The sequence below is a fragment of the Psammomys obesus genome, unplaced genomic scaffold (genome assembly GCF_907164565.1).
Source record: "Psammomys obesus unplaced genomic scaffold, mPsaObe1.curated_primary_1811, whole genome shotgun sequence".
NCBI lineage: Eukaryota > Metazoa > Chordata > Mammalia > Rodentia > Muridae > Psammomys > Psammomys obesus.
This window is the reverse complement of record NW_026585580.1, coordinates 20,126,542-20,131,982: the sequence shown is the minus strand read 5'-3', so window position 1 is coordinate 20,131,982 and position 5,441 is coordinate 20,126,542. Positions and strand designations below refer to the sequence as shown.

General features: G+C 45.3%; 1 non-coding gene across 1 annotated transcript; it reads left to right on the top strand.

Moving 5' to 3' along the window:
• Positions 1-553: 553 nt before the first annotated feature.
• On the top strand, positions 554-659 carry LOC129677802 (U6 spliceosomal RNA). The gene has a single exon (XR_008720262.1). It is a non-coding gene; the product is annotated as a U6 spliceosomal RNA (small nuclear RNA).
• Positions 660-5,441: the final 4,782 nt, after the last annotated feature.

Below are 5,441 nucleotides of genomic sequence, written 5' to 3'. Positions count from 1 at the left end.
AAAGCATAACAGGTATTAACTATATGCATGTTTATATCCAATTTTCAGCTTGCAATAGTGATACAGCTCCTGCTATCACTTTCATATCGGTGGTGAACCTGCGGATAAATGTGGACACTCTCATGGCACTCAGCTAGGTTAGGGATCAATCAGGTCAGATTCCTGGCCAGGGCATACAGTTTATTTTGCATGAAAAAAATAAATAAATAAAACTCCACTTAAAAGATCCTGTACTCTTTTCCTGAAAACAACCTTGCAGTGATCAAATTAAACAGTTTGAGGTAAAGCAACATCAAAAGAAATCATGGTCCAAATCAGGAAAAGGAATCGGGTTGAAGGCCACCACAGCCTCTGCTCCAGCCAGGGAAGTGTGTTGCTGAGAACAGGCAGCCAGCCAGCTCTGTCTGCAGATGACCTCTCTATGTTAGATCATAGAAAACACATTCCCATGTCTTTGAGGGTTGTGTGTGTGCACACGAATGCACGCATGTGCATTTTAGAACTGGTGGGAAACTATATAGGGAAAAACATAGACACTGAAAACAAATCCTGGGTGCTCATTGGGCAGTACATATACTAAAATTAGAACGATACAGAGAAGATTAGCATGACCCCTGCACAAGGATGGCACACAAATTTGTGAAGCGTTCCATATTTTTTTTCTTTTTTTTTTTTGTATTTTATTTTTTTCTTATCAGTTACATTTTATTAACTCTGTACCCCAGCCGTGTCCCGATCCCTCATTCCCTCCCAGTCCCTCCCTCCCTCCCTCCTCTCCACCGTGCCCCTTGCCAAGTCCACTGATAGGGGGGACCTCCTCCCCATTCATCTGATCCTGTTTTATCAGGTATCTTCAGGACTGGCTGCAAAGCTCTCCTCTGTGGCCTAATAGGACTGCTCCTCCCTTGGGGGGTGGGGAGGCCAAAGAGCCAGCCATTGAGGTCCTGTTAGAAATAGTCCTTGTTCCCCTCACTATGGGAAACCAATTGGTTACTGAGCTACCACAGGCTACATCTGAGCAGAGGTTCTAGGTTACATTCATACATGGTCCTTGGTTGCATGTCAGTCTCAGAAAAGACCCTGTGCCCAGATATGTTTGGTCCTTGTGGAGCTCCTATCCTTTCCTCATCAGACTAACTCCCCTTCTTTCTTATGATTCCCTGTACTCTGCCAAAGGTTTGGTCATGAGTCTTTGCTTTGAAAACACTGCTAGTTAGAGTCTTTCCAATGCGCTCAGTAGACTCCTGTCATACGTTCAATGCACATCCCATCTGTCATTCTAAACGAGGATTGATCATCTTACCCCATGTCCACTCTCTTGATTATCTTTTTTAGGTGTACAGATTTCATTAGGTTTATTATATCTTATAGGTCTATATAAGTGAGTATATACCGTGTTTGTCTTTCTCCTTCTGGGATATTTCACTCAGGATGATCTTTTCTAGGTCCCACCATTTGCCTGCAAATTTCATGATTTCCTCCTTTTTGATTGCTGAGTAGTATTCCATTGTGTAAAAATACCACAATTTCTGTATCCATTCCTCCGTTGATGGACATCTGGGTTGTTTCCAGGTTCTGGCTATTACAAATAAAGCTGCTATAAACATGGTTGAGCAAATATCCCTTTTGTGTATTTGAGCAAACTTTGGGTATATACCTAGCAGTGGTATAGCTGGGTCTTGAGGAAGCACTATTCCTAATTGTCTTAGAAAGCGCCAGATAGATTTCCAGAGTGGTTGTACCAGTTTACATTCCCACCAGCAGTGGAGGAGGGTTCCTCTTTCTCCACAACCTCTCCAGCATGTGTTGTCCCTTGAGTTTTTCATTTTGGCCATTCTGATGGGTGTAAGGTGATATCTCAGGGCCGTTTTGATTTGCATTTCCCTGATGGCTAATGAGGATGAGCATTTGTTTAAGTGTTTCTCTGCCATTCGATATTCCTCTGTCGAGAATTCTCTGTTTAGCTCTGTTCCCCATTTTTTAATTGGATTACTTGGTTTGCTGCTTTTCAGCTTCTTTAGTTCTTTGCATATACTCGATATTAGTCCTCTGTCACATGAAGGGTTAGTGAAGATTCTTTCCCAATCTGTAGGCAGGCGTTTTGTTTTGATGACAGTGTCCTTTGCTTTACAGAAGCTGTTCAGTTTCATGAGGTCCCATTTATTTATTGTTGCTCTTAGAGCCTGTGCTGTTGGTGTTCTGTTCAGGAAGTTGTCTCCTGTGCCAATGAGTTCTAGGCTGTCCCCACTTTTTCTTCTAACAGATTTAGAGTCTCTGGTTTTATGTTGAGGTCTTTGATCCACTTGGACTTTAGTTTTGTGCAGGGTGATAAATAGAGATCTATTTTCATTTTTCTGCATGTGGACATGCGTTCCATATTTTTAAAATGAAAATAGATCCATATTTATCACCCTGCACAAAACTAAAGTCCAAGTGGATCAAAGACCCCAACATAAAGCCAGATACTCTAAATCGGTTAGAAGAAAAAGTGGGGAAGAGCCTAGAACTCATTGGCACAGGTGACTACTTCCTGAACAGAGCACCAACAGCACAGGCTCTAAGAGCAACAATCAATAAATGGGACCTCATGAAACTGAAAAGCTTCTGTAAAGCAAAAGACACTGTCATCAGAACAAAACAACAGCCTACAGACTGTGAAAGGATCTTCACCAGCCCCATATCTGACAGAGGCCTGATATCCAGCATATATAAAGAACTAAAGAAGTTAAAAGGCAATAAGTCAAGTAATCCAATTAAAAAATGGGGTATGGACCTAAACAGAGAATCCTCTGTAGAGGAATATAGAATGGCAGAGAAATACTTAAAGAGATGCTCAACATCTTTAGCCATCAGGGAGATGCAAATAAAAACAACCCTGTGATTTCACCTTACACCCATCAGAATGGCTAAGATGATTAACTCAAGTGACAACACATGCTGAAGAGGATGTGGAGAAAGGGGAACCCTCCTCCATTACTGGTGGGAAATATAAACTGATACAACCACTTTGGAAGTCAATCTGGCGCTTTCTCAGACAATTAGGAATAGTGCTTTCTCAAGATGCAGCTATACCACTCCTAGTCATATACCCAAAATTTGCTCAAGTACACAACAAGGACATTTGTTTAACCATGTTTGTAGCAGCTTTAGTTGTAATAGCCAGAACCTGGAAACAACCCAGATGTTCATCAACGGAGGAATGGATACAGAAATTGTGGTATTTTTACACAGTGGAATACTACACAGCAATCAAAAACAAGGAAATCTTGAAATTTGCAGGCAAATGGTGGGATCTAGAAAAGATCATTTTGAGTGAGGTATCCCAGAAGGAGAAAGACACACACAGTATATACTCATTCATATAGTCCTATAAGATATGATAAACATAATGAAAACTATACACCTAAAGAAAATAAACAAGACAGAGGACCCAAGGTAAGATGATCAATCCTCACTTAGAAAGACAAATGGGGCCGGGAGGACTCTCATTCTGAGGAGCAGCACAGCAGGATTGGCACAGTGACCAGCAATCAGAACTTGTGGCCATAAAACACAAGTGATTGTGTTTCACAGGTGAGAGGATACCCCACGGAGGGGGATTCAATTAGCTTTAACTCACCCGGCTAAACCTCAGAAGAGATCCCGGTTCCGCCAGGCGCTTGGTCGCCAGCCCAGAGCTACACCCCAGCGTGATCTGGTCACGGTCCCAGAATGAACTGTGGGCCCACAACACCATAGACTGGATTTCCCAGTCGAGAGATAACCCCATGGAGCAGGAAACGATTGGGACCGACCCCTCAGGTTACCCAGACATCCCCTGGAAAAGACTCGGGTTCCGAGGGTGACCCAAGAGCCAGCCCGGAGTCAGAGCCGGGACACAGGCGCCTGCACGGAGCCCTGCCTGCGCGCCTGATTCGCCGCCTCAGAACTGTGGGCACCAGAGCACCAGGCACCAGAAACTGCATTTCACTGGCAGGTGCAAACCCACAGGGAGGGAAACGGCTGGTCTGATCTCAGAGCACCCAGCCGACACCCCCACCCCAAAAGGGACTAGGGAAAATTACCTAGTTTAGGCAGCAACCAAGGCTCCAAACGGCCAGAAAGGCGGAGCCACAAGCGGGCATCTGTGTCTGTGGGTTCTACTCGCCACCCCAGACAGAACAGCGGTCCCCAAAGCAAAGACTGCGTGTCTCTGGCAGGAGGAAACCCCCAGCAGAGGGGATCATCAGCTCTAACGCTTAGGACACCCAGCACCAAAACACTTCCTGGAATCATGCAGAATCTAGGCTATAATGCAGGCAGGAGCGCTGTGCTCTGCCGCCATTATTGCGTTTCCCTGGGGCACTGGGACACACAGCTGCATCCTCAGATCTACAAAACCCAGAGAGCCATTACAGCAGCCCTCAGATACTGTGCCAAGGATCAACCAGTTATCCCTAGCTAGACTGTCAAAACTGGGGGAATCCCTGGTCCTTCAAGAGGGCTGCACCCACAGCGTCTGGACCAGAGCAGTGCCTGCAGCCGCCATCCCAGACAGGGACACACAGCTTCTGGTCCAGAGTGAGACACCCAGCCTCCAGACCAGAGCAGCGCCCCCAGGCGCCAACTCAACCTAGGTACACATTCTCCAGGTCCAGAGCAGAGCAATCAGCCTTTGGCCCAGAGACTTGCTGAGTGCACCTCCCACTTTCTCAGACAGAACTGTGCGCCCCAGGATAACAGACTGAGTTTCCCAGTTGGGAGAAAACCCCACAGCTAGGGAATCAGCAGGTTCTTCAAGAGGACTGTACCTGGAAATTTAGTGAGCAGCAGCACACTAAATTTATAACAAGAAACCCAGCAGTGGGGCAGCTGTCTTGAGAACTTCTATGGGTAAGAGGAGATCCCCCCCTGCCTAACATAGACCACAGCTACTACTCAGGGCTATAAACCTGAGGTGAGCACTGGCAACTCCTGAGAAACACTGGCCATACAGTGACCATAACCAAAAAGCAGAGACGGACTCCTTCAGGAAAAATCATCTGCCGGCCAAGGGGATACTCCCTACCTCCAGGAAGCACAGAAACTAACAGCCAACACCTAAATCAGCCCAATGGGTAGAGGTCAGCGTAAAAGCTTAACCAACAAAAGACAGAGCAATATGGCATCTCCAGAACCCAGCCATCCAGGGGCGAACAGCCCTGGACAATGCAGCATAATAGAAAATCAAGAAGATGACCTTACATCTATGCTGATGAAGAGGATAATAGAGGAAATACGTAAAGATATAAAATACGTAAAGAATTAGAGGAAGATAAAACAAAACAGATCATGGCTATCAGTAAAGAAATGGAGGAAGATAAAGACAAGCAGATTATGGCCATCCATGAAGAAATACGGGAAGATGCAGCCAAACAGCTTGTGGCCTTCAGAGAAGAAATAATTAAATCACTGAAAGAAAT